Source organism: Schistocerca piceifrons, chromosome 5 (genome assembly GCF_021461385.2).
Source record: "Schistocerca piceifrons isolate TAMUIC-IGC-003096 chromosome 5, iqSchPice1.1, whole genome shotgun sequence".
Classification (NCBI taxonomy): domain Eukaryota; kingdom Metazoa; phylum Arthropoda; class Insecta; order Orthoptera; family Acrididae; genus Schistocerca; species Schistocerca piceifrons.
This window is the reverse complement of record NC_060142.1, coordinates 672,169,094-672,176,641: the sequence shown is the minus strand read 5'-3', so window position 1 is coordinate 672,176,641 and position 7,548 is coordinate 672,169,094.

Below are 7,548 nucleotides of genomic sequence, written 5' to 3'. Positions count from 1 at the left end.
AATTTGAATTACAAAAAACTAATAATAAAAAAAATTGCATGGCGCGAGATTCGATCCGGCGACCTTCGGATTACGAACCCGAGCGCTTACCGCTGCGCCACGACGCTGTAGAAAATTATTAATCGTTGAGAGTATTTCACCGCAACGGTTCGGGATTCGATCCGGCGACCTTGGATTACGAACCCGAGCGCTTACCGCTGCGCCACGACACTGTAGAAAATTGTTAATCGTAGAGAGTATTTCACCGCAACGGTTTCTTTTAACTCGATTTTCTCGACGACGGCTGAGAAGTGCATCTTGCTGCTTTGCCACATTACACCTCTGGCCATGAGCTTTTATTATGCGCAGTATGAATCGAATCTGAATCTCACAATTGGCGGCCTCCCCTTGTCAGTGCAGCTAAAGTCAGCGAGACCGCTGAGCCTCCGACAGAAGTCCACAGCCACGGCAGGAGGGAGCAGGAGATCAGTGTTTAACGCACCGTCGACAACGAGGTCCTTAGAGACGGAGCACGAGCTCGGATTAGGTAAGGATGGAGAAGGAAAGCGGCCGTGTCCTTTCGAAGAAACCACTTGTCTCAAGCGCTGTAGGGATATTGGGGGAAACTTAAATCAGGGTGGCCGGTCGTGGGTTTGAACCGTCGTCCAGCCACGCACAGACGCGCCGGCCGCGGCACTGACCTGAGACAACGCGAGGGGCTGCGCCAGCAGATTCCTCGCCACTACCCTGCGTCTCGTGCAATGAGGACACAGCACCGCTGCCGCTGTGGCGCACTGGCAAGCAGACAGGGGGACTGTAAAACTCTCCGAAATAAATCTCAACTGAATGTCGTCTTATTAGCTCCTTGGTGCACCATAGGACTGCACCTTCGATTGGCTGTTCTACAGCCATATGGGGGGCTGCATCTGATGGGCACCTGCACTACTAAAAATTGGAATGCAGAAGCATAATACCAGCTTCCATTTGATCTTCTGTAACATTGTAAACAAACTGAATGATGTGACTCTAAATAGTGGTAATGTCACAATATATTCGGCACACGGTCGGTAGCCGGCCTGAGTGGCCGAGCGGTTCTAGGCGCTACAGTCTGGAATCGTGCGACCGCTACGGTCGCAGGTTCGAATCCTGCCTCGGGCGTGGATGTGTGTGATGTCCTTAGGTTAGTTAGGTTTAAGTAGCCCTAGTCCTAGGGGACTGATGACCTCGGATGTTAAGTCCCATAGTGCTCAGGCATTTGAACACGGCAAACATCTGTGGAATCAGTCACAACCGTGCAATCCAAAAGAGTACCGTTCCCAAAAGATTTAGGGTGCAGTGAATACAGATATTCTAGTCTAAGTGAAAGCGTTGAAGTGAAAAAGCAATGTGAAAAATGTTTCAGTGCTTGAAGGTTTTAAGAAAAGTAATAATGTAGCTTGTTTCCTCGATCTTCCTAGCCTGTAGGGAAGACTACACAAGCAACTAACCCATATATTTTCTGATGTTCGTAGAGCTTAGTTGTACTACCATAGTAAATGTACAAATCGTAACACCGCTTCCACCAGACTTAATTGAAAACTGATCTTTGTATGGAACTATCTGCTCGTCAACTCACACTCTTCAAAGGGAAAGGTGTAAAATCATCTAATGCCATTGTAGACTGGACAAATTTGTTCTATACGTTATTACTACAGTTTCCAGGAATTCTAAGTTATTTACAGTATGAAAAGTGTTGAGCAACTGAAAATAATACAGAACTACCAAATTTGTTCTTTCAGCTTGTCTAAAAGATGGAAATAGCACGGCGCAAAATCTGGACTTCCCGGTCAGCACCACCCATGTTGTGTGGCCTTGGTCCGATTATTAACACCATTTCACTGCGGCTAGATGCGATATTGTACGAGGGCTATTCGGAAAGTAAGTTAAGATAGGTCGCGAAATGGAAACCACTGTGGAAATCCGATGAAACTTTGCAAAGATGTGACGGGCAGTGTCTAGTACTCCGTCGATTACGTCATGTACAATTTCACGGCAAATCCGTTACGCAATTTAGAGGTTTTGCCCATAAGATCCAAACTGCCATACTTATCAGCGTATGTTACCTTTGGAGTGTTGTTAGTTGCCTCGACATTTCACTCCCAAGCCGTAATGCACTTCTTATCAGTATCGCAGCGGAACATGCATTGCCTCCCGACAGTGCACCACACGTATTGGACAATGATCGTAAAGTGAGACGACATGAGTAACGAACTATCTGAAGTAAACGATATGCAGGGCGTTCATTTTAACTGAAGACATTGAAATATATCGAAAACTACACACAAAACACACCGACGTGTCACTGAAAGTCCATTGAGTAACATGTCGTAAATTATGATAGTGTACACTTCTATTCCTTCGATTACAGCGCTATGTGGGGCGAAACGGAGAAAATGCTTCAAACAAAATGTATATGGATTTTACCGTAGAATCGTAATCTGCAATAAAAAAAGGCGTTCTCATTGAGGACTCCAAAGTTCGCCCCGCCACCCACTCACGGCGTGGGGTGGGGGTCGAGTGTAGTATCTTCCAGTGGATGTCCCCTCTGAGAGACAAGCAAATTGGAATTACAACTTATGTTCCGGTCTAGTTTGAGATTTCAATGCCTTAAGATAAGAACACCAACCTCTATTCAGCGATGCCCCTCCGAAGAAAATTGTTCAAATGGCTCTGAGCACTATGGGACTCAAGATCTGTGGTCATCAGTCCCCTAGAACTTAGACCTAATTAACCTAAGGACATCACACACATCCACGCCCGAGACAGGATTCGAACCTGCGACCGTAGCAGTCTCGCGGTTCCAGACTGTAGCGCCTAGAACCGCACGGCCACTCCGGCCGGCCCCCTCCTAAGATCGTCGGGCGCATTTTCTCGTGTTTCGGCACGTATTTGCAATTTCCTTTTCGCAGTTTGTAGCTGGTTTCTGTCCAAATAAATGATGGTCGTCGGTTTGTTTCCCGTTACAAACGAAATGATTTCTAAAGTGGGATTTTACGTCTCTATTAAACAAAGCGGTCCCAGTTAGTTTAGTGCGATATTTATTTTACTGATGTGTGTTAACAGGTACAGAAAATTACTAAGAATAACAGTTGTTCTTGCTGCAGAGAAGCACTGCTGCACGGCTGTAGCAGTCAGCGCAGGCCTGGGCGGCGCTGTCGCTGGAGGACGACTCGTTCTTCGTGTTTTATTGCCCCTTTTAACTCACAGCACGATCGCACTAGACCAATTTGGGACCGCCCAATATAATATACACGTAAAATCCCGCTTAAAAATTTTTTTTTTTAAACTGGAAACAAACCGACACTTTCCGTTGAACACTGGGCGTCACGTGAAAGACGTGACGAGCAGTATCTGTTTGGACCGACTCTAACTACACTTTGCAAATGCGAAGTTCTGCATCTCTGACGAAAAACCAGTGAAAGTGCGCCTGGCAACGTATAGGAGCGATATACTTGAAACAAAACTGTTACTGGACGGTTTTTTGTGTAGCCCCATGGTGTCAGCATCGCACCCTGGTTTGCTAGAATTTTTTTTTTTTCCTCGGATCCTTGTGCCTCGGGCAACAACACTTTAAATGTTTTCAGGATATTCTCTGTGTGCATGGCATACAAATATCCTGTCATGAGCAGGATCTCCTTGACACGATTTTAATTTCTTAATTGCAGAGCTTTCTGTGATCTTCAAATAAAGCAAAATATTTCTCTGGTGCCACTTGTATTATTGCTTGGTACAAAAGTAATTAGACTACAGGACAGCGTTTCAAAATATTTTATTTTGTATGTTAAGAAGCAAAAGAAAAATGAGCTGTTGGATGTGTTCGGGGTAGAAGAGATGAATGCGGTGAAAAAAAAACACACTTGCATAGTCTGCCCTCAATCTTACTCCATAAATATTGCCACAAAGTACCCAGAATGTTCGACAACTATTTTTAGTTTTATGGCAGTTAAAGTACGTGTGTAGCATCGTGACCTAAACCTATAACTCAGTTTTTAAACTGTGCTTTTTCTTTCGATATTTACTTTGACGAGTGCAAATTCCGCACTCGGCAGTAATTAATATCTAAACATGACTTCAAGTACTAAGCAGTGTGTTGGCCGTCTTGATCTTCTTCCACATAGTCCACCGCTCCATCGACAGATGCCAGCAGTGTTAGTGGAAATCAAAGGGTCAGATAAGGAAATTGTCTACTGCGTCTCAGTAATAAGTTATACGAATGCACAAGTTAGTGTCAAATAATTGGGACACCTGATGTGATAGAATTAACTCTAGTTTGTCAGAGTTGTTAATTTTTTTTACCTGTTTGAGGCCCCAAGCTAGATTAACATAACGTAGGCAAATATCTTAGATAACATTTGTCTTTACTCGAATCTTCGATAAGTGCGTAGAGTCTGACATTAGTCCACATGTAAAATCGGTATGCAGCGATTTGTGTGAAGGATGTTAACATTCGTAACAATTCACAGAATTTACATCATTTCACGATGTACAGTGCTTAACGTGTGTTGCAGTGAAATGGTTCAGTTTTGATGATAACGTGTGTACATTTCGGAGGATTTGAAAGTCTGACATGTGTTGAAGCAAAATATGATGGATTATTTTCAACATTTTTGTAATGTACTACTGTCTACATGTTACGTTTCGTTAGTTCTGTATATACAATGCCCTCCAAACTTATGGAAAACCCATGCTGCGTATTACAACGGAGCAAGATGGAAGTGATCTATGTGAGTAATTGGTTAGAATACGGAATAGCAAGCGCAAATAACGGTTAATAATGAAACGTACAGTATTGTATACTTAGTGTACGTATACATACATATTGGAACATACTTGGAACATACTAGTAATGCTCCGTTTTATGTAAACCGACGTTACCTGTCAAAGCGGTTCTACTAAACACGCCAGGTTGCGCGAGTAGACCACATGGCTATGTGGAGGTACGATGTTTAAATTTCTGTTCACTTGTAGTTGCGTTTGCGTAAAGGTATAACACTTTGCGAAAGTAATTCAAAATGGCCCCAAAGTGCCAGATTCCTTATGAATCACGGGTAATGATGATCACTTAGCACCAAGAAGGCAATAGTGTCCGACAAATAGCAAAGAAACTGATGATTTCCATCAGCGGAGTTGGCAAAACCGTACACCGGCATCGAGAAACAGGCTCCAATGGAGATCGTCCTCGCTCAGGAGCACCCAGGAAAATATCATAACGCCAGGAAAAGTGTTTGGTAGTGACCAGTAAATGTAACAGCTTAAAAACTGTCCGTCAATTGACTGCTGAACTAACCGCAACGAGGGATACACCGGTGGGAGTGTCAACAGTGAGACGACGCCTGGCTGACAGTAATTTCCGAGGTTATGTAGCAACAAGGAAACCACTTTTGCACCCTATTAACAGGAAGAAAAGGCTTCAGTGGGCTAAGACACACAAACATTGGACAGCGGGGGATTGGGAAAGAGGCTTATTCACTGATTAATCCAAGTTGGAAATATTTGGAAGTAAACGCCGTCAATTTGTACGCGATTTACCCCATGAACGCTTGAATCCTCAGTGCGTAATTCCAACTGTAAAGCATGGAGGGGGTTCTGTGATGGTATGGGGATCCTTTGGAGGGAATAAAGTCGGAGATTTGGTGAAGATAGATGGAAAACTGAACCAAAAGGATTATCAGCGACACGCTAAGACATCTGCTTTGCGTCTGATTGGGAAAGGGTTTGTCTTGAAGCAAGACGACCCGAAACACACGTCTCGCTTCCGTCAGAACTATGTGAAGTCTCTAGAGGTTCGTAAAATATTGAAAAACATGGAATGGCCGCCCCCAATCCCCTAATTGTAACCCAGTCAAGCTGCTATGGGACGAATTGGACAGGAGGATCCGAAAACGGGAAGTCATGAGTGGGTCACAATTGTGGGAGGTCCTACAACAAGAATGGAGATTAATTCCAACTGAAACCTTGGCAAAACTGACGCAGCGCATGCCGAGTGTGTGCAAGGCAGTGATGAATGCAAAGGGTGGCTATTTTGAGGAATCGAAAATTTGTTGCATCTTCCTGTGTATTATTTGAGCTTAATAAACATTTGGAAGACAAAAATGCATTTTTATACTGTATTTCCTTTCCATTGTCTATAATTACTAGGTGTTCCCAAACTTATGGGGGGGGGGGGGGGGGGTAGTGTACACTTCGTGCTTCTTTTTTTCTATTCTTTTAGCTTTTGCAGTACCACTTGAAAATGGACCAAAGACCGAAATTACAGTTCTGAAGTAAATAATTTCTACGTCAGTGGCTGATACGATAGGCTTTAAAAATATCTCAGAAGACTTTCAAGATTCATTTCGTTCTTATGTAAGCGCGTAAGCATCACACAAACGCAGATGTTACCTGCAGGAGACGCGACAATTGAGACGGGATGGTTTCCAGTTAAAGTTCAGCGAACGTATGTTCTAAGAAGACAGAAGATTCACGTTACATCCTCCCGTACACACGTCACGTAATAACGAGGACTGAAAATTACCAAGAACTCCGGTCTACAGAGACGGACTGACCGCCGTCCATCTACTGCGCGAGCCGCTAGTAGAAGAGTAGAAGTGGAAGTGATAGAGGAGCGCTGTGTACCGTCCGCCAGCTTCTGTATGTAGAAGTAGCAACTAACAAGTGCTATCCAGCGCATAACGTCTGCATAGAGGTAGCAGCAACGAAATAGCACAGTTACCCGGGGCTGAGGTGTTTATAAATGAACTCGGCGATGGTGTCAAATCTGTCTATATCACAGAAATTACAGTTAGCACAACTTGCGATATCACGGTCCCGTAAAGCTCAGCTTAACTATTAGGTTTATAACTCCTTGTTGCACTTTAGCCGTCTTGTAATAGAGCGGCCCTCACGAAACTAGGAACGTGAATGTTACTCCCGCTAGCCGCACGTGAACACATGACGTCGCATAGAAAAACAACGGATTGAGCTGGCGCCGACCTACCGAACTGTTCACAGCGTTCATGCGGCAACAAAGTTGTGAGGCGGACGAATCACAGCGATATCATGAGAGGCCCCAACAGTGGGATCGACGTTTTGAAACCAAATATACGGCGATGTAGGTAAAGATCTCAGGTATCGCACACTGCGGCCATTCAGCCCGGTGAGCCCTCGTTTGCGAGTAACTGACGTAAAAACATTTTGGAATTTTGTGTGATGTTAAATAGCGTCAAATAGGTTGTATTACATACACTGGTTGCGTGGTGTAAATGTATAGGATAATAGCTTCACACACAAAGTTATGGATTCGATTCTTTAACCTTTTTATTTTTTAATCTTTATCGAAATGACGTCATTTGTATTCAGTTAATTGGTTTAACTGTTTTTTTATTCTGTTCCTTTGTCACATGTGAACTTTTCGCTTGTCTCAATGTATTCTTTATATCATTCTTTTTCCAATCGGAATTTTTGTAAAAGTGATTTTTATTATATTTATCTGTTATAACAATCACTTTAAATTTCCGATCTATCGGTGAAACAAAAAAATCTATGTTGACT